The sequence below is a fragment of the Pseudophryne corroboree genome, unplaced genomic scaffold, assembly GCF_028390025.1.
Source record: "Pseudophryne corroboree isolate aPseCor3 unplaced genomic scaffold, aPseCor3.hap2 scaffold_322, whole genome shotgun sequence".
Classification (NCBI taxonomy): Eukaryota; Metazoa; Chordata; class Amphibia; order Anura; family Myobatrachidae; genus Pseudophryne; species Pseudophryne corroboree.
Window position 1 is genome coordinate 604729 of NW_026969903.1, and position 19637 is coordinate 624365.

Here is a 19637-nt window from a genome sequence, read left to right on the forward strand (position 1 = left end):
ACACCCATTGGCAGCAACCTTAGAATAGCTGCTGACGGGCACAATTGAGAAAGGAAGGGGGGGGGGGACATTTGAATCCAGCACATAGATGCAATTCAAATATGTAATTTGTACCTTCCTATTTTAAAATATAATGGATGAACCTCACCCTGTGAGAACAATCTTCATGATCAAGAGATCTCATATGCAAAATAAGTATGAGTTGGGATAGGGCTGGGGAGGGTGGCTGCTCGGGCAGCCCCTCCCCCGTCAAGTTAAGGAGATTCAACTGAGGACGCACAAGGGAACTCTCGTCTGGGGACAACAGCTGCAGGGAGACCACATCTGTTCAGATGAACATGGGAGGGTGGAAGGCTGCCTAATATTGAAGCACCATCAAATATCAAACCATATGCAACAACTAGTACAAGCATTCCTGGGGGAAGGTCTGCAGAAGACGGATTTGCATACGGTGATGTCATCCAAGATGTGGGCCAAAGTTGGCTGGAACCCTCATCTGCATATGAAAAGAGAAAAGGGGCATGCAGGGCATGGCGGCCTTTTGCGGTGCTTGGATGACCCCTAGTTCGCATTAAACACCCCCACCCTACTTTGGTGTGGGGCTCATGTTGGCCATGCCCCATCCCCTGAAGCATTCAAGCTGATTTCTTGCAGCAGCTGGGCACTGTAACAGCTCCAGAGCTGTTCTGTAAGGCAAGTAAAAGGGTGTGGGCCCTGCAGCACCACCTGTAGTTCGCATTGTGCGTTGGAAGGCACAAAGTAAGCAGACGGGAGGAGAAGTCAGGATAGTGCGCAAGGGCATCCTTTTCTCTTAGTCCGTAGAGGATGCTGGGGTCACATTAAGAACCATGGGGTATAGACGGGATCCGCAAGAGACATGGGCACTTTAAGACTTTCAAAGGGTGTGAACTGGCTCCTCCCTCTATGCCCCTCCTCCAGACTCCAGTTATAGGAACTGTGCCCAGGGAGACGGACATTTCGAGGAAAGGATTTATTGTTAAACTAAGGTGAGCATCTTACCAGCTCACACCTTAAGCATGCCGCAGAACGTGGCATTCAACAGAACACAAGCCAACGGCATGAACAATTGCAGCAAAAAGCTGACCAGAACCATAACATAACATGTGTATAACCACAAGTAATAACTGCAGACACAGTATGGACTGGGACGGGTGCCCAGCATCCTCTACGGACTAAGAGAAAAGGATTTACCGGTAGGTATTAAAATCCTATTTTCTCATACGACCTAGAGGATGCTGGGGTCACATTAAGAACCATGGGGTTATACCAAAGCTCTTGAACGGGTGGGAGAGTGCGTACGACTCTGCAGCACCGAATGACCCAACTTGAGGTTATCATCAGCCAAGGTATCAAACTTGTAAAACTTAGCAAAAGTGTTTACTAAATAGCTGCTCGGCAAAGTTGCAATGCCGAGACTCCCCGACCAGCTGCCCAGGATGAACCCACCTTTCTAGTAGAATGGGTCTTCACCTAATTCAGTAACGGCAATCCTGCCATGGAATGAGCATGCTGAATCTTACCACAGATCCAGCGCATAATGGTCTACATGGAAGCAGGACACCCAATCCTGTTGGGAGCATACAGGACAAACAGAGCCTCTGTTTTCCTAATCTGAACCGTTCTGGTGACATAAATTTTCAAAGTTCTGACCACAGCCAGAGACTTTGACTCAACGAAGGTGTCAGTGGCCAAAGGCACCATGTGGAAAGATGAACCACCTTCGGCAGAAATTGTTGACGTGTCCTCAATTCTGCTCTATCTTCATGAAAGATCAAATAAAGGCTCTTGTGATACTGCATGGTTTGTACTGTTTTCCATGTGCTCCCAGATCTTTCAAGCAAGTAGCATGGTCAAGAAAGTTCTGTTTGAAAAGAAACAACATTTACTGTCATTGTTATAGAATTTGGGAGAAAAAACAAGAAGAAATCTGCACTGTTGACGCACTGGACAGAATGAATGAATCATAAAATATAACCTTTATTAAGTATGTATTAAAATTGGATAAATATTAATATTATTATCCCAAACTGCAGTGAAACATAAAGGTTAAAATCACAGAACTAACATACATGTGCATAAGAAGAATAAAGAGATGTGAAAAAAAGGTTTAAAAAGCGTGTCCGTGTGTGATTATTTTTGAAGGCACAACCCTGGCGGGGTTGTTTATATAGATATATATGTTGCTAATAATCACTTTCTAGCGTAATGTTATTAAATAGCTGTTAGTATCTATGTCGTCAGGTACCACTGGGTCGTATCCTATATACTCCCTTCACTCAATAGGGGTTACCTCCCGGGAAGCCATCCCCATTGGCGAATTTGTGGGGGTGATTGAGTATAACCGGTAAGCTAACCTCCAATTTGTGGGGTGCTTAGGTAGATGGGGATCACTTATTTCTCTGTGTCCCCTAAGACTATATTCCTAAATTCAATACCACAGGGGGATAGCTTTCTATATCGGATAAGGAATCACTTGATAGGGAAATCTCTATGCATCATGGAAAGATCATATTTATTAATATCCAAACTAAAAAAATGATGAATAGCTTTAATTTAGCTGTTTAGATATAGTTAATTGGCGAGATATACCAACAGGTGCGGTTGCCTTAAGGAATATGGCAATTCCAATATAAATAGCAGCCCTCCTTCATATAATCAGCCAGATCTTATTAAATCTGGTCCAGATATAGCCGTTCAGATATACTTAATTGACAACATATATCAATCGGTGGGGTTGCCTTAAGGAATATAGCAATTCCAATTCTCATATAAATAGCAACCTTCCTTCATATATTCAGCCAGATCTTATTTAATCTGATCTAGGCGTAGGCAATAATGCTTTCCTTAGAGGTATAGCCACCTCAATTCTTATTAGGAAGCAAAGTGTCTGTCATAATGGTTTATCCAATTCATCTAAGAAATAATATATTCCATGTGTCAGAGATTCATTACTCTCTATTTACACTGTTAAAGAGTTAATTCTTATTATGTTACAGTGTAATGAAATTATCATATAGGGAGATGTGGCAATTCCATGTGCTATATATATAATAACCCTTAGTGGTCCAGATTCCACAATGAGGAATTTTCTTATAAACCGCTGAAACACACAGCTGTTTGACTGACTTCCAAATATATCTATCTCACTTTGTAACAGTCTTATGATAGAGAAACTGTTACATATTCGGTCACTTAGTTATCTAAAGGTAAACAGACTCAGTGTGAGGGTAATATAATATATCAAATGCGCTGTCAATAATCGTGGTAACTGGTGTAATAATGTGGTATATTGAGTATGCTAGTAAGGCATATAACTGCTCTCCAGCCTTTAAGTGTTACCAATCAATTTGTTACACTGTAAAGGATTTATGGTGTCCTGTTAGGACATGCAGCTGCTAGGCTGACTCAAAGATTTATCCATTTGTAACAATTATGTAACAGTTATATACATGTTACTGGTATTACATAGAAATAGTATGACACAGGCCAGCAGTCCCATGTGTCTAGATTCCACAATAGGAGATTTTCTTTGTCTTATAAACTGCTGGAACACACAGCTGCTAGACTGACTTCAAATATATATATTACTTTGTAACAGTCTTATAGTAAAGAGACTGTTACACACTGTCATTTAGTTATCTCAAGGTTAGCAGATTCTGTGTGAGGATAGTGTTCTGTTAGAACATGCAGCTGCTAGGCTGACTCATAGAAAATGTATCCATTTGTAACAAATGACACATACAGCATTAAATTAATATCTATAGCAGCCCATGTGACATCTCTACTCTTATCATAATTGTCTGGTTATTGCCAATCTGGACAGCAGGAGTGATATATATTCACTAGTCCCAATATCCCATCATATAAATATACCCACACTGATATACTTTCTTATCAAGAGTTATTAGTAGCTATCTGTATGCACTTTAGACATTGTATCTGCTAAGTGACATCATATCTAGTGTATTCCTTTCTTATAGCTCAGCTTCTATTCCCTATTAGTGGAGACTAACAGCTAACATCATAATCATATATTTTTGTTTTATAACATTTCACATGAGTCAAATACACGCGGACACGCCGTGCCCTACACGTGTGTTTCACTGCATCTATGGCAACTTACATTAAAGCTAACAAGAAAGCACACTCGTTCTGTCTTTAAACTGATAAAAGAAACCCCAAAAATATGGGGCATGCAAAAATTGAGATAAAACTCAGTTTTGCTCCTCTCCACGGAAATCTTTAATAAAAGGCGAAATATTTGTTAGTTCTGAAGAGAAACCAGAGCATGACCAAGATTCCACCTGTCGCCTGAGTGCCATGCCAGCAGTTCTCATTGAGCTCAAAGTGAGCACCCAATTTGAAAGAAAGATAGCAGATTTCTCACCAGGCTTCCCCTAGCTATAAACATGGTTTGTACTCTTTTCCATGTGTTCCCAGATCTTTCAAGCAATTAGTATAGTCAAGAAAGTTCTGTTTGAAAAGAAACAAACATTTACTGTCATTTCTATGCAAATGAGCTTACATTAAAGCACACTCGTTCTATCTTTAAACAGATAAAATAAAACCCCAATAAGATGGGGAATGCAAAATTTGAGATAAAACTCAGTTTTGCTCCTCTCCACGGAAATCTTTAGTAAAAGGCGAAAGATTTGTTCGTTCTGAAGAGAAACCAGAGCATGACCAAGATTCCACCTGTCGCCTGAGTGCCATGCCAGCAGTCCTCATTCAGCTCAAAGTGAGCACCCAATTTGAAAGAAAGAAAGCAGATTTCTCACCAGGCTTCCCCTTGCTATAAGCATGGTTTGTACTCTTTTCCATGTGCTCCCAGATCTTTCAAGCAAGTAGCATGGTCAAGAAAGTTCTGTTTGAAAAGAAACAGACATTTACTGTCATTGTTATACAAATAAACTTACATTAAAGCCAACAAGAAAGCACACTCATTCTGTCCTTAAACTGATAAAAGAAACCCCAATAATATGGGGCATGCAAAAATTGAGATAAAACTCAGTTTTGCTCCTCTCCACGGAAATCTTTAATAAATGGCGAAAGATTTGTTCATTCTGAAGAGAAACCAGAGCATGACCAAGATTCCACCTGTCGCCTGAGTGCCATGCCAGCAGTCCTCATTCAGATCAAAGTGAGCGCCCAATTTGAAAGAAAGCAGATTTCTCACCTGGCTTCTCCTTGCTATAAGCATGGTTTGTACTGTATTCCATGTGCTCCCAGATCTTTCAAGCAAGTAGCATGGTCAAGAAAGTTCTGTTTGAAAAGAAACAAACATTTACTGTAATTTCTATGCAAATGAGCTTTCATTAAAGCACACTCATTCTATCTTTAAACCGATAAAAGAAAATCCAAAAATATGGGGCATGCAAAAATTGAGGTAAAACTCAGTTTTGCTCCTCTCCACGGAAATCTTTAGTAAAAGGCGAAAGATTTGTTCGTTCTGAAGAGAAACCAGAGCATGACCAAGATTTTCATCTGAAAATATGTGTTCTCCCTGCAGTTGTTGTCCCCAGATGAGAGTTCCCTTGTGCTGCCTCAGTTGAATCTCCTTTACTTGACAGAGATGTGCCTGAGCAGCGGCCCTCCCCAGCCCTATCCCAAATCATACTTATTTTGCATAGGAGATACCATGGTCATGAAGATTGTTCTCCCAGGGTGAGGTTCATTCATTGCATTCTGGGTATGCTGACCCCTGTGATTTCCCCAACGTGGGAAACTCGACTGCATTATTTGTGGTAGTGGGGGACTGTGTTTGTGCTTTCCTCTGGTCAGCTCTGGTAAAAGTCAGATTTCTTTGTCTCAGATCTTCCTCTAGCCTTGTTCTTCTTTCGAGAGTTCCCTTGTGCTGCCTCAGTTGGATCTCCTTCACTTGACAGGGGGTGCCCGAGCAGCAATCCTCCACAGCTCTAGCCCAACTCCTACTTACCTGCCAGGTGAGATACTATGATCTTCACTGTTAGGGCAATCAGGATGTGGAATTCCCTGCCAGGGAAGGTGGTAATGGCGGACTCTGTAATTGGATTTAAAAAAGGAATGGATACATTTCTGAATGAAAAAGCTATCTAAGGTTATAATACTTAAAATATCAACATGGTTAATCCGGGGGTAACATGAGTTATAGTAGCTAACTAGTCATAAAACATTATTCAGCAAGTATGTAGAATCATCACAACTTAAAACAGGTTGAACACGATGGGCAATTTGCCTCTATTCAACCTCAAAAACTATGTTACTATATGTTACTATATTACTATGTTACTGTAGTATACAGAAAACCAAAATGCAATGAACAGTGATAGTGAGCACTGATGAGGATACTAGAACTGACACTGAGCAGCAAGATGCAGCACTGGACTATTAGTAATGTACTGTAGTATGCTGAGCACCACAATGCAGCACAAGACAATGAGCAGTGATACTGAGCACTGATGAGGATACTACTGAGAACTGACACTGAGCAGGAGAGACACACTACTAGTATTACTGAGCAGCAATAAGTAACCACTGATACTGAGCACTGATATTGAGATTTCCACTGAGAGAACATAGCCACGTCCATTCCGCTCTCTCTTCAATGCACGAGTAAAAATGGCGGCAACGCGCAGCTCTTTATATGGAATCCGAATCTCGCGAGAATCCGACAGCGGGATGATGACATTTTCCCTTGTTCAGGTTTTGCGAGTCAGGCGGGAACAACCGAGCCTGCCTCGGACCAGTGTAAACAACGTGGAGTTCGTGGGGAATTCGGTTCTCGGAGAACCGAACCCGCTCCTCTCTACCTTATACCAATCAATTTTTTTATTTTCAATCTAAGACCCTGCAGTTTTCTGTAAGCATCTGCTTCGCTATGATGATCAACAAGTCACAAGGGCAAACACTCAGGGCTTGAGGCGTAGATCTTAGGACCAGCTGCTACAAGCATGGCAGAGGTGTCACTATCACTGGTGACACCCAGAGAGGTGGCGAGGGAGATTGTAATGCAGTGCGCGCAGATAAGCAGCGCAATGGTAAAAAGGAGGCATGGTTTCATAGGTAGGGGCGTGGCCTGGTGGCCTGAATCTACATTTTGTTGCTCCGGGTGTCCCGGGGGTTGGGGGCTGCACCCGGGGACTAGTGTGTGAGCGGTGCTGGCTCCTGCACAGTGAAAGGGCATGGCCACCCAGCATGACGCCTCCCTTCTTGACCATGCTGTAATTGCAGTCGCACTGCAGTTCAGCGTGATCATAAAAAATGGTGTAGCCTCCTGCTGGTGCAGACTGTATGTGCGCGCAGGAAGCCGCCACCATTTTTGTGATCACAGCGGCTGAATGTGATGTCATACAGCCGCTGTGACCACGCCCCCTGTGTCTACTCCGTTGCAGACCCCATTTTGAAGCCTTGCCCCCGCACCGCTCCATCCCTGACTTGGAAATGGAGTGTTGCTGACCCACCTATCCCCCCCCGCCCCGATTGACAGGCAGAGGCGATCGCATTCTCTGCGCGGTGCCGCAGAAAATGCAGGCACATGCGTATGCTCTTAGCAATTTTTGCAGTTGGATCGCTTATTGTGATTGCAATCCAACCTGAATCAGGCCCTATTACCTATCACAATGCGCTGCGGGCAGTACAAAATTGGGTTAATATAGGAGAAAAACCCCCAGACCTGTGCTCCTTAACTGTACCTGGTGGCTAGTGGAGCGGCTGCCCAGTAATCAGTGTCCACGCCAGTGCGCACACGGTCCACCCCCTACGGCCACGCTCCCCTTCATCAGCGGCCTCGTGATCCGGAAGGGTGGTGTGTGTGTGACTGACCTTAGGATGAAACCGGACCCTCCGCTGCAGTGACCCAGCAACCAGGGCACGGGAGTATACAGCGCCGCTGGGAGTGATGAAGCTGCAGTAAAGATGTCTATTAGACCTAGCCTGCTGCAGCCCTTGTAGATTCTCATAAAACAAGTTCTTCTTTTCTTGTCAAAATTTATAGCTAAGAATAGGCTGCCTGAGGCAGGCCCCTGTTAAGTGGCCTGCTACTGAAGGCACCAACTACAAACTGAGCTCCCTGTTCATGGAAGCGGGGTTATAGAGGAGAATGCACTGAGCATCTTGGGAACAGTCAAAAGCTTTGAGCCGGTTGGTGCCTCAGATCAAGATCCTACTCTACACCCCAATGTGAATCCTTGTGGAGTCCAGTGTACCCCACAGAAGAAATTAATGTGTCACACCCATTGGCATCAACCTTAGAATAGCTGCTGACGGGCACAATTGAGAAAGGAAGGGGGGGGGGGACATTTGAATCCAGCACATAAATGCAATTCAAATATGTAATTTGTACCTTCCTATTTTAAAATATAATGGATGAACCTCACCCTGTGAGAACAATCTTCATGATCAAGAGATCACATATGCAAAATAAGTATGAGTTGGGATAGGGCTGGGGAGGGTGGCTGCTCGGGCAGCCCCTCCCCCGTCAAGTTAAGGAGATTCAACTGAGGAAGCACAAGGGAACTCTCGTCTGGGGACAACAACTGCAGGGAGACCACATCTTTTCAGATGAACATGGGAGGGCGGAAGGCTGCCTAATACTGAAGCACCATCAAATATCAAACCATATGCAACATCTAGTACAAGCCTTCCTGGGGGAAGGTCTGCAGCAGACGGATTTGCATACAGTGATGTTATTCAAGCAGTGGGCCAAAGTTGGCTGGAACCCTCATCTGCATATGAAAAGAGAAAAGGGGCGTGCAGGGCATGGCGGCCTTTTGCAGTGCTTGGATGACCCCTAGTTCTCATTAAACACCCCCACCCTCCTTTGGTGTGGGGCTCATGTTGGCCATGCCCCATCCCCTGAAGCATTCAAGCTGATTTCTTGCAGCAGCTGGGCACTGTAACAGCTCCAGAGCTGTTCTGTAAGGCAAGTAAAAGGGTGTGGGCCCTGCAGCACCACCTGTAGTTTGCATTGTGCGTTGGAAGGCACAAAGTAAGCAGACGGGAGGAGAAGTCAGGATAGTGCGCAAGGGCATCCTTTTCTCTTAGTCCGTAGAGGATGCTGGGGTCACATTAAGAACCATGGGGTATAGACGGGATCCGCAAGAGACATGGGCACTTTAAGACTATCAAAGGGTGTGAACTGGCTCCTCCCTCTATGCCCCTCCTCCAGACTCCAGTTATAGGAACTGTGCCCATGGAGACGGACATTTCGAGGAAAGGATTTATTGTTAAACTAAGGTGAGCATCTTACCAGCTCACACCTTAAGCATGCCGCAGAACGTGGCATTCAACAGAACACAAGCCAACGGCATGAATAATTGCAGCAAAAAGCTGACCAGAACCATAACACAACATGTGTATAACCACAAGTAATAACTGCAGACACAGTATGGACTGGGACGGGTGCCCAGCATCCTCTACAGACTAAGAGAAAAGGATTTACCGGTAGGTATTAAAATCCTATTTTCTCATACGACCTAGAGGATGCTGGGGTCACATTAAGAACCATGGGGTTATACCAAAGCTCTTGAACGGGTGGAAGAGTGCGTACGACTCTGCAGCACCGAATTACCCAACTTGAAGTTATCATCGGCCAAGGTATCAAACTTGTAAAACTTAGCAAAAGTGTTTACTAAATAGCTGTTCGGCAAAGTTGCAATGCCGAGACTCCCCGACCAGCTGCCCAGGATGAACCCACCTTTCTAGTAGAATGGGTCTTCACCTAATTCAGTAACGGCAATCCTGCCATGGAATGAGCATGCTGAATCTTACCACAGATCCAGCGCATAATGGTCTACATGGAAGCAGGACACCCAATCCTGTTGGGAGCATACAGGACAAACAGAGCCTCTGTTTTCCTAATCTGAACCGTTCTGGTGACATAAATTTTCAAAGTTCTGACCACAGCCAGAGACTTTGACTCAACGAAGGTGTCAGTGGCCAAAGGCACCATGTGGAAAGATGAACCACCTTCGGCAGAAATTGTTGACGTGTCCCCAATTCTGCTCTATCTTCATGAAAGATCAAATAAAGGCTCTTGTGATACTGCATGGTTTGTACTGTTTTCCATGTGCTCCCAGATCTTTCAAGCAAGTAGCATGGTCAAGAAAGTTCTGTTTGAAAAGAAACAAACATTTACTGTCATTGTTATGCAAATAAACTTACATTAAAGCTAACCAGAAAGCACACTCGTTCTGTCTTTAAACTGATAAAAGAAACCCCAATAATATGGGCATACCTCCCAACTTTGTCGGCTCGCAAAGAGGGACACACGCGCGGCGAAGTCGCACGCGCTCCCAAAAAGGGCGTGGCCTAAGTAAAAAGGGGCATGGCTTCGCGGGAGGACCCGCGATCGCGAGTCACGCCCCCGTTTTCGGCACTGAGGGGGCATGCCCAGCGCTCTGTGAGCCGCTGGCATGCCACCTCTCCCTCTGACTTCAGTGAATAGACGCTGTGCGCACAGCGACTATTCACCGCTGCTCTGCTAAGCAGGGCAGCGACAGACAGAGCCTCCCAACTGTCCTCCCCACCGCGGGACACTGCGGCCCGCAGGTGGGACAGCGGGACAGTCCCCAAAAAACGGGACTGTCCCGCGAAAATCGGGACAGTTGGGAGGTATGATATGGGGCATGCAAAAATTGAGATAAAACTCAGTTTTGCTCCTCTCCACGGAAATCTTTAGTAAAAGGCGAAAGATTTGTTCGTTCTGAAGAGAAACCAGAGCATGACCAAGATTCCACCTGTCGCCTGAGTGCCATGCCAGCAGTCCTCATTCAGCTCAAAGTGAGCACCCAATTTGAAAGAAAGAAAGCAGATTTCTCACCAGGCTTCCCCTTGCTATAAACATGGTTTGTACTCTTTTCCATGTGCTCCCAGATCTTTCAAGCAATTAGTATGGTGAAGAAAGTTCTGCTTGAAAAGAAACAGACATTTATTGTCATTGTTATGCAAATAAACTTACATTAAAGCTAACAAGAAAGCACACTTGTTCTGTCTTTAAACTGATAAAAGAAACCCCAATAATATGGGGCATGCAAAAATTGAGATAAAACTCAGTTTTGCTCCTCTCCACGGATAATCTTTAATAAAAGGCGAAAGATTTGTTCATTCTGAAGAGAAACCAGAGCATGACCAAGATTCCACCTGTCGCCTGAGTGCTGTGCCAGCAGTCCTCATTCAGATCAAAGTGAGCGCCCAATTTGAAAGAAAGCAGATTTCTCACCTGGCTTCTCCTTGCTATAAGCATGGTTTGTACTGTATTCCATGTGCTCCCAGATCTTTAAAGCAAGTAGCATGGTCAAGAAAGTTCTGTTTGAACATAAATAAACATTTACTGTCATTTCTATGCAAATGAGCTTACATTAAAGCACACTCATTCTATCTTTAAACCGGTAAAAGAAACCCCAAAAAGATGGGGCATGCAAAAATTGAGATAAAACTCGGTTTTGCTCCTCTACACGGAAATCTTTAGTAAGAGGCGAAAGATTTGTTCGTTCTGAAGAGAAACCAGAGCATGACCAAGATTTTTATCTGAAAATATGTGTTCTCCCTGCAGTTGTTGTCCCCAGATGAGAGTTCCCTTGTGCTGCCTCAGCTGAATCTCCTTTACTTGACAGAGATGTGCCTGAGCAGCGGCCCTCCCCAGCCCTATCCCAAATCATACTTATTTTGCATAGGCGATACCATGGTCATGAAGATTGTTCTCCCAGGGTGAGGTTCATTCATTGCATTCTGGGTATGCTGACCCCTGTGATTTCCCCAAATGTGGGAAACTCGACTGCATTATTTGTGGTAGTGGGGGACTGTGTTTGTGCTTTCCTCTAGTCAGCTCTGGTAAAAGTCAGATTTATTTGTCTCAGATCTTCCTCTAGCCTTGTTCTTCTTTCGAGAGTTCCCTTGTGCTGCCTCAGTTGGATCTCTTTCACTTGACAGGGGGGTGCCCGAGTAGCGACCCTCCCCAGCTCTAGCCTAACTCCTACTTACCTGCCAGGTGAGATACTATGATCATGAAGGTGCTTCTCCCAGGGCAAGGCTCACCCATTGCACTCTGGGTGTGGTGCCCCTGCGATTTCCCCAAATGTGGGAAGCTTGACTGCATAATTTGTGTTTCCCCTGGTCGGCTCTCGTATAATTCAGATCTCTTTGTCTCAGGTCTCTCTCCAGCCTAGTTTGCTGTCTGTTTCCACTTCTTTTTTCATGAGCCCCTCCCTTTTATACCCTTGTGCACTATCCTGACTTCTCCTCTTGTCTGCTTATTTTGTGCCTTCCAATGCACAATGCAAACTACAGGTAGTGCTGCAGGGCCCACACCCTTTTACTTGCCGTACAGAGCAGCTCTGGAGCTGTTACAGTGCCCAGCTGCTGCAATAAATCAGCTTGAATGCTTCAGGGGCTGGGGCATAGCCAACATGAGCCCCACACCGAAGGAGGGTGGAGGTGTTTAATGCGAACTAGGGGTCATCCAAGCGCCGCAAAAGGCCGCTATGCCCTGCACGCCCCTTTTCTCTTTTCATATGCAGACGAGGGTTGAAGCCAACTTTGACCCACTGCTTGGATGACATCACCGTATGCAAATCCATCTGCTGCAGGCCTTCCCCCAGGAATGCTTGCACTAGTTGTTGCATTTGGTTTGTTGTTTGGGGGTGCTTCATTATTAGGCAGCCTTCTGCCCTCCCATGTTCATCTGAAAATATGTGTTCTCCCTGCAGTTGTTGTCCCCAGATGAGAGTTCCCTTGTGCTGCCTCAGTTGAATCTCCTTTACTTGACAGAGATGTGCCTGAGCAGCGGCCCTCCCCAGCCCTATCCCAAATCATACTTATTTTGCATAGGAGATACCATGGTCATGAAGATTGTTCTCCCAGGGTGAGGTTCATTCATTGCATTCTGGGTATGCTGACCCCTGTGATTTCCCCAAATGTGGGAAACTCGACTGCATTATTTGTGGTAGTGGGGGACTGTGTTTGTGCTTTCCTCTGGTCAGCTCTGGTAAAAGTCAGATTTATTTGTCTCAGATCTTCCTCTAGCCTTGTTCTTCTTTCGAGAGTTCCCTTGTGCTGCCTCAGTTGAATCTCCTTCACTTGACAGGGGGGTACCCGAGCAGCGACCCTCCCCAGCTCTAGCCCAACTTCTACTTACCTGGCAGGTGAGATACTATGATCATGTAGGTGCTTCTCCCAGGGCAAGGCTCACCCATTGCACTCTGGGTGTGCTGCTCCTGCGATTTCCCCAAATGTGGGAAACTTGACTGCATAATTTGTGTTTCCCCTGGTCGGCTCTCGTATAATTCAGATCTCTTTGTCTCAGGTCTCTCTCCAGCCTAGTTTGCTGTCTGTTTCAACTTCTCTTTTCTTGAGCCGCTCCCTTCTATGCCCTTGCGCACTATCCTGACTTCTCCCGTCTGCTTACTTTGTGCCTTCCAATGCACAATGCAAACTACAGGTAGTGCTGCAGGGCCCACACCCTTTTACTTGCCGTTCAGAGCAGCTCTGGAGCTGTTACAGTGCCCAGCTGCTGCAAGAAATCAGCTTGAATGCTTCAGGGGCTGGGGCATAGCCAACATGAGCCCCACACCGAAGGAGGGTGGAGGTGTTTAATGCGAACAGGGGTCATCCAAGCGCCGCAAAAGGCCGCCATGCCCTGCACGCCCCTTTTCTCTTTTCATATGCAGACGAGGGTTGAAGCCAACTTTGACCCACTGCTTGGATGACATCACTATATGCAAATCCGTCTGCTGCAGGCCTTCCCCCAGGAATGCTTGTACTAGTTGTTGCATTTGGTTTGTTGTTTGGGGGTGCTTCAGTATTAGGCAGCCTTCTGCCCTCCCATGTTTATCTGAAAATATGTGTTCTCCCTGCAGTTGTTGTCCCCAGATGAGAGTTCCCTTGTGCTGCCTCAGTTGAATCTCCTTTACTTGACAGAGATGTGCCTGAGCAGCAGCCCTTCCCAACCCTATCCCAAATCATACTTATTTTGCATAGGCGATACCATGGTCATGAAGATTGTTCTCCCAGGGTGAGGTTCATTCATTGCATTCTGGGTATGCTGACCCCTGTGATTTCCCCAAATGTGGGAAACTCGACTGCATTATTTGTGGTAGTGGGGGACTGTGTTTGTGCTTTCCTCTGGACAGCTCTGGTAAAAGTCAGATTTCTTTGTCTCAGATCTTCCTCTAGCCTTGTTCTTCTTTCGAGAGTTCCCTTGTGCTGCCTCAGTTGGATCTCTTTAACTTGACAGGGGGGTGCCCGAGCAGCGACCCTCCCCAGCTCTAGCCCAACTCCTACTTACTTGCCAGGTGAGATACTATGATCATGAAGGATCTTCTCCCAGGGCAAGGCTCACCCATTGCACTCTGGGTGTGGTGCCCCTGCGATTTCCCCAAATGTGGGAAGCTTGACTGCATAATTTGTGTTTCCCCTGGTCGGCTCTCGTATAATTCAGATCTCTTTGTCTCAGGTCTCTCTCCAGCCTAGTTTGCTGTCTGTTTCCACTTCTTTTTTCATGAGCCCCTCCCTTTTATACCCTTGTGCACTATCCTGACTTCTCCTCCTGTCTGCTTACTTTGTGCCTTCCAATGCACAATGCAAACTACAGGTAGTGCTGTAGGGCCCACACCCTTTTACTTGCCGTACAGAGCAGCTCTGGAGCTGTTACAGTGCCCAGCTACTGCAAGAAATCAGCTTGAATGCTTCAGGGGCTGGGGCACAGCCAACATGAGCCCCACACCGAAGGAGGGTGGAGGTGTTTAATGTGAACTAGGGGTCATCCAAGCACCGCAAAAGGCCGCCATGCCTTGCACGCCCCTTTTCTCTTTTCATATGCAGACGAGGGTTGAAGCCAACTTTGACCCACTGCTTGGATGACATCACCGTATGCAAATCCATCTGCTGCAGGCCTTCCCCCAGGAATGCTTGCACTAGTTGTTGCATTTGGTTTGTTGTTTGGGGGTGCTTCAGTATTAGGCAGCCTTCTGCCCTCCCATGTTCATCTGAAAATATGTGTTCTCCCTGCAGTTGTTGTCCCCAGATGAGAGTTCCCTTGTGCTGCCTCAGTTGAATCTCCTTTACTTGACAGAGATGTGCCTGAGCAGCGGCCCTCCCCAGCCCTATCCCAAATCATACTTATTTTGCATAGGAGATACCATGGTCATGAAGATTGTTCTCCCAGGGTGAGGTTCATTCATTGCATTCTGGGTATGCTGACCCCTGTGATTTCCCCAAATGTGGGAAACTCGACTGCATTATTTGTGGTAGTGGGGGACTGTGTTTGTGCTTTCCTCTGGTCAGCTCTGGTAAAAGTCAGATTTATTTGTCTCAGATCTTCCTCTAGCCTTGTTCTTCTTTCGAGAGTTTCCTTGTGCTGCCTCAGTTGGATCTCTTTCACTTGACAGGGGGGTGCCCGAGCAGCGACCCTCCCCAGCTCTAGCCCAACTCCTACTTACCTGCCAGGTGAGATACTATGATCATGAAGGTGCTTCTCCCAGGGCAAGGCTCACCCATTGCACTCTGATTTCCCCAAATGTGGGAAGCTTGACTGCATAATTTGTGTTTCCCCTGGTCGGCTCTCGTATAATTCAGATCTCTTTGTCTCAGGTCTCTCTCCAGCCTAGTTTGCTGTCTGTTTCCACTTCTTTTTTCATGAGCCCCTCCCTTTTATACCCTTGTGCACTATCCTGACTTCTCCTCCTGTCTGCTTACTTTGTGCCTTCCAATGCACAATGCAAACTACAGGTAGTGCTGCAGGGCCCACACCCTTTTACTTGCCGTACAGAGCAGCTCTGGAGCTGTTACAGTGCCCAGCTGCTGCAAGAAATCAGCTTGAATGCTTCAGGGGCTGGGGCATAGCCAACATGAGCCCCACACCGAAGGAGGGTGGAGGTGTTTAATGCGAACTAGGGGTCATCCAAGCGCCGCAAAAGGCCGCCATGCCCTGCACGCCCCTTTTCTCTTTTCATATGCAGACGAGGGTTGAAGCCAACTTTGACCCACTGCTTGGATGACATCACCGTATGCAAATCCATCTGCTGCAGGCCTTCCCCCAGGAATGCTTGCACTAGTTGATGCATTTGGTTTGTTGTTTGGGGGTGCTTCAGTATTAGGCAGCCTTCTGCCCTCCCATGTTCATCTGAAAATATGTGTTCTCCCTGCAGTTGTTGTCCCCAGATGAGAGTTCCCTTGTGCTGCCTCAGTTGAATCTCCTTTACTTGACAGAGATGTGCCTGAGCAGCGGCCCTCCCCAGCCCTATCCCAAATCATACTTATTTTGCATAGGAGATACCATGGTCATGAAGATTGTTCTCCCACGGTGAGGTTCATTCATTGCATTCTGGGTATGCTGACCCCTGTGATTTCCCCAAATGTGGGAAACTCGACTGCTTTATTTGTGGTAGTGGGGGACTGTGTTTGTGCTTTCCTCTGGTCAGCTCTGGTAAAAGTCAGATTTCTTTGTCTCAGATCTTCCTTTAGCCTTGTTCTTCTTTCGAGAGTTCCCTTGTGCTGCCTCAGTTGGATCTCCTTCACTTGACAGGGGGGTACCCGAGCAGCGACCCTCCCCAGCTCTAGCCCAACTTCTACTTACCTGGCAGGTGAGATACTATGATCATGTAGGTGCTTCTCCCAGGGCAAGGCTCACCCATTGCACTCTGGGTGTGCTGCTCCTGCGATTTCCCCAAATGTGGGAAACTTGACTGCATAATTTGTGTTTCCCCTGGTCGGCTCTCGTATAATTCAGATCTCTTTGTCTCAGGTCTCTCTCCAGCCTAGTTTGCTGTCTGTTTCAACTTCTCTTTTCTTGAGCCGCTCCCTTCTATGCCCTTGCGCACTATCCTGACTTCTCCCGTCTGCTTACTTTGTGCCTTCCAATGCACAGTGCAAACTACAGGTAGTGCTGCAGGGCCCACACCCTTTTACTTGCCGTTCAGAGCTGCTCTGGAGCTGTTACAGTGCCCAGCTGCTGCAATAAATCAGCTTGAATGCTTCAGGGGATGGGGCATGGCCAACATGAGCCCCACACCAAAGGAGGGTGGGGTGTTTAATGCGAACTAGGGGTCATCCAAGCACCGCAAAAGGCCGCCATGCCCTGCACGCCCCTTTTCTCTTTTCATATGCAGATGAGGGTTGAAGCCAACTTTGACCCACTGCTTGGATGACATCACCGTATGCAAATCCGTCTTCTGCAGAACTTCCCCCAGGAATGCTTGCACTAGTTGTTGCATTTGGTTTGTTGTTTGGGGGTGCTTCAGTATTAGGCAGCCTTCTGCCCTCCCATGTTCATCTGAAAATATGTGTTCTCCCTGCAGTTGTTGTCCCCAGATGAGAGTTCCCTTGTGCTGCCTCAGTTGAATCTCCTTTACTTGACAGAGATGTGCATGAGCAGCGGCCCTCCCCAGCCCTATCCCAAATCATACTTATTTTGCATAGGAGATACCATGGTCATGAAGATTACTCTCCCAGGGTGAGGTTCATTCATTGCATTCTGGGTATGCTGACCCCTGTGATTTCCCCAAATGTGGGAAACGTGACTGCTTTATTTGTTGGTAGTGGGGGACTGTGTTTGTGTTTTCCTCTGATCTCTGGTAAAAGTCAGATTTCTTTGTTTCAGATCTTCCTCTAGCCTTGTTCTTCTTTCGAGAGTTTCCTTGTGCTGCCTCAGTTGGATCTCCTTCACTTGACAGGGGGGTGCCCGAGCAGCGACCCTCCCCAGCTCTAGCCCAACTCCTACTTACCTGCCAGGTGAGATACTATGATCATGAAGGTGTTTCTCCCAGGGCAAGGCTCACCCATTGCACTCTGGGTGTGCTGCCCCTGCGATTTCCCCAAATGTGGGAAACTTGACTGCATAATTTGTGTTTCCCCTGGTCAGGTCTCGTATAATTCAGATCTCTTTGTCTCAGGTCTCTCTCCAGCCTAGTTTGCTGTCTGTTTCCACTTCTCTTTTCTTGAGCCGCTCCCTTCTATGCCCTTGCGCACTATCCTGACTTCTCCTCCTTTCTGCTTACTTTGTGCCTTCCAACGCACAATGCGAACTACAGGTAGTGCTGCAGGGCCCACACCCTTTTACTTGCCTTACAGAGCAGCTCTGGAGCTGTTACAGTGCCCAGCTGCTGCAAGAAATCAGCTTGAATGCTTCAGGGGCTGGGGCATAGCCAACATGAGCCCCACACCGAAGGAGGGTGGAGGTGTTTAATGCAAACTAGGGGTCAGCCAAGTGCTGCAAAAGGCCACCATGCCCTGCACGCCCCTTTTCTCTTTTCATATGCAGACGAGGGTTGAAGCCAACTTTGACCCACTGCTTGGATGACATCACCATATGCAAATCTATCTGCTGCAGGCCTTCCCCCAGGAATGCTTGCACTAGTTGTTGCATTTGGTTTGTTGTTTGGGGGTGCTTCAGTATTAGGCAGCCTTCTGCCCTCCCATGTTCATCTGAAAATATGTGTTCTCCCTGCAGTTGTTGTCCCCAGATGAGAGTTCCCTTGTGCTGCCTCAGTTGAATCTCCTTTACTTGACAGAGATGTGCCTGAGCAGCGGCCCTCCCCAGCCATATCCCAAATCATACTTATTTTGCATAGGAGATACCATTGTTATGAAGATTGTTCTCCCAGGGTGCGGTTCATTCATTGCACTCTGGGTATGCTGACCCCTGTGATTTCCCCAAATGTGGGAAACTCGACTGCATTATTTGTGGTAGTGGTGGACTGTGTTTGTGCTTTCCTCTGGTCAGCTCTGGTAAAAGTCAGATTTCTTTGTCTCAGATCTTCCTCTAGCCTTGTTCTTCTTTCGAGAGTTCCTTTGTGCTGCCTCAGTTGGATCTCCTTCACTTGACAGGGGGGTGCCCGAGCAGCGACCCTCCCCAGCTCTAGCCCAACTCCTACTTACCTGCCAGGTGAGATACTATGATCATGAAGGTGCTTCTCCAAGGGCAAGGCTCACCCATTGCACTCTGGGTGTGCTGCTCCTGCGATTTCCCCAAATGTGGGAAACTTGACTGCATAATTTGTGTTTCCCCTGGTCAGGTCTCGTATAATTCAGATATCTTTGTCTCAGGTCTCTCTCCAGCCTAGTTTGCTGTCTGTTTCCACTTCTCTTTTCTTGAGCCGCTCCCTTCTATGCCCTTGCGCACTATCCTGACTTCTCCTCCTTTCTGCTTACTTTGTGCCTTCCAACGCACAATGCGAACTACAGGTAGTGCTGCAGGGCCCACACCCTTTTACTTGCCTTACAGAGCAGCTCTGGAGCTGTTACAGTGCCCAGCTGCTGCAAGAAATCAGCTTGAATGCTTCAGGGGCTGGGGCATAGCCAACATGAGCCCCACACCGAAGGAGGGTGGAGGTGTTTAATGCAAACTAGGGGTCAGCCAAGTGCCGCAAAAGGCCACCATGCCCTGCACGCCCCTTTTCTCTTTTCATATGCAGACGAGGGTTGAAGCCAACTTTGACCCACTGCTTGGATGACATCACCATATGCAAATCCATCTGCTGCAGGCCTTCCCCCAGGAATGCTTGCACTAGTTGATGCATTTGGTTTGTTGTTTGGGGGTGCTTCAGTATTAGGCAGCCTTCTGCCCTCCCATGTTCATCTGAAAATATGTGTTCTCCCTGCAGTTGTTGTCCCCAGATGAGAGTTCCCTTGTGCTGCCTCAGTTG

General features: G+C 46.7%; 21 non-coding genes across 21 annotated transcripts; 14 read left to right on the plus strand and 7 right to left on the minus strand.

Moving 5' to 3' along the window:
- Nucleotides 1–4195: 4195 nt before the first annotated feature.
- LOC135018526 (U5 spliceosomal RNA) lies at nucleotides 4196–4311 on the minus strand. The gene has a single exon (XR_010216216.1). It is a non-coding gene; the product is annotated as a U5 spliceosomal RNA (small nuclear RNA).
- A 275-nt stretch (nucleotides 4312–4586) lies between these two features.
- Nucleotides 4587–4702, minus strand: LOC135018497 (U5 spliceosomal RNA). Its single transcript, XR_010216187.1, has one exon. It is a non-coding gene; the product is annotated as a U5 spliceosomal RNA (small nuclear RNA).
- Nucleotides 4703–4988: 286 nt separating this feature from the next.
- LOC135018520 (U5 spliceosomal RNA) lies at nucleotides 4989–5104 on the minus strand. Its single transcript, XR_010216210.1, has one exon. It is a non-coding gene; the product is annotated as a U5 spliceosomal RNA (small nuclear RNA).
- A 270-nt stretch (nucleotides 5105–5374) lies between these two features.
- LOC135018510 (U5 spliceosomal RNA) lies at nucleotides 5375–5490 on the minus strand. Its single transcript, XR_010216200.1, has one exon. It is a non-coding gene; the product is annotated as a U5 spliceosomal RNA (small nuclear RNA).
- A 144-nt stretch (nucleotides 5491–5634) lies between these two features.
- LOC135018540 (U1 spliceosomal RNA) lies at nucleotides 5635–5797 on the plus strand. Its single transcript, XR_010216230.1, has one exon. It is a non-coding gene; the product is annotated as a U1 spliceosomal RNA (small nuclear RNA).
- Nucleotides 5798–10609: 4812 nt separating this feature from the next.
- Nucleotides 10610–10722, minus strand: LOC135018531 (U5 spliceosomal RNA). The gene has a single exon (XR_010216221.1). It is a non-coding gene; the product is annotated as a U5 spliceosomal RNA (small nuclear RNA).
- Nucleotides 10723–11008: 286 nt separating this feature from the next.
- Nucleotides 11009–11125, minus strand: LOC135018533 (U5 spliceosomal RNA). The gene has a single exon (XR_010216223.1). It is a non-coding gene; the product is annotated as a U5 spliceosomal RNA (small nuclear RNA).
- A 270-nt stretch (nucleotides 11126–11395) lies between these two features.
- On the minus strand, nucleotides 11396–11511 carry LOC135018511 (U5 spliceosomal RNA). Its single transcript, XR_010216201.1, has one exon. It is a non-coding gene; the product is annotated as a U5 spliceosomal RNA (small nuclear RNA).
- A 144-nt stretch (nucleotides 11512–11655) lies between these two features.
- LOC135018258 (U1 spliceosomal RNA) lies at nucleotides 11656–11819 on the plus strand. Its single transcript, XR_010215975.1, has one exon. It is a non-coding gene; the product is annotated as a U1 spliceosomal RNA (small nuclear RNA).
- Nucleotides 11820–11971: 152 nt separating this feature from the next.
- Nucleotides 11972–12134, plus strand: LOC135018457 (U1 spliceosomal RNA). The gene has a single exon (XR_010216157.1). It is a non-coding gene; the product is annotated as a U1 spliceosomal RNA (small nuclear RNA).
- Nucleotides 12135–12808: 674 nt separating this feature from the next.
- LOC135018419 (U1 spliceosomal RNA) lies at nucleotides 12809–12972 on the plus strand. Its single transcript, XR_010216123.1, has one exon. It is a non-coding gene; the product is annotated as a U1 spliceosomal RNA (small nuclear RNA).
- Nucleotides 12973–13124: 152 nt separating this feature from the next.
- LOC135018344 (U1 spliceosomal RNA) lies at nucleotides 13125–13287 on the plus strand. The gene has a single exon (XR_010216056.1). It is a non-coding gene; the product is annotated as a U1 spliceosomal RNA (small nuclear RNA).
- A 670-nt stretch (nucleotides 13288–13957) lies between these two features.
- On the plus strand, nucleotides 13958–14121 carry LOC135018262 (U1 spliceosomal RNA). The gene has a single exon (XR_010215979.1). It is a non-coding gene; the product is annotated as a U1 spliceosomal RNA (small nuclear RNA).
- Nucleotides 14122–14273: 152 nt separating this feature from the next.
- On the plus strand, nucleotides 14274–14436 carry LOC135018482 (U1 spliceosomal RNA). Its single transcript, XR_010216176.1, has one exon. It is a non-coding gene; the product is annotated as a U1 spliceosomal RNA (small nuclear RNA).
- Nucleotides 14437–15110: 674 nt separating this feature from the next.
- Nucleotides 15111–15274, plus strand: LOC135018430 (U1 spliceosomal RNA). Its single transcript, XR_010216134.1, has one exon. It is a non-coding gene; the product is annotated as a U1 spliceosomal RNA (small nuclear RNA).
- A 972-nt stretch (nucleotides 15275–16246) lies between these two features.
- Nucleotides 16247–16410, plus strand: LOC135018285 (U1 spliceosomal RNA). The gene has a single exon (XR_010216000.1). It is a non-coding gene; the product is annotated as a U1 spliceosomal RNA (small nuclear RNA).
- Nucleotides 16411–16562: 152 nt separating this feature from the next.
- LOC135018345 (U1 spliceosomal RNA) lies at nucleotides 16563–16725 on the plus strand. The gene has a single exon (XR_010216057.1). It is a non-coding gene; the product is annotated as a U1 spliceosomal RNA (small nuclear RNA).
- A 670-nt stretch (nucleotides 16726–17395) lies between these two features.
- On the plus strand, nucleotides 17396–17560 carry LOC135018424 (U1 spliceosomal RNA). The gene has a single exon (XR_010216128.1). It is a non-coding gene; the product is annotated as a U1 spliceosomal RNA (small nuclear RNA).
- A 149-nt stretch (nucleotides 17561–17709) lies between these two features.
- On the plus strand, nucleotides 17710–17872 carry LOC135018359 (U1 spliceosomal RNA). The gene has a single exon (XR_010216069.1). It is a non-coding gene; the product is annotated as a U1 spliceosomal RNA (small nuclear RNA).
- Nucleotides 17873–18546: 674 nt separating this feature from the next.
- On the plus strand, nucleotides 18547–18710 carry LOC135018293 (U1 spliceosomal RNA). The gene has a single exon (XR_010216008.1). It is a non-coding gene; the product is annotated as a U1 spliceosomal RNA (small nuclear RNA).
- A 152-nt stretch (nucleotides 18711–18862) lies between these two features.
- LOC135018436 (U1 spliceosomal RNA) lies at nucleotides 18863–19025 on the plus strand. The gene has a single exon (XR_010216140.1). It is a non-coding gene; the product is annotated as a U1 spliceosomal RNA (small nuclear RNA).
- Nucleotides 19026–19637: the final 612 nt, after the last annotated feature.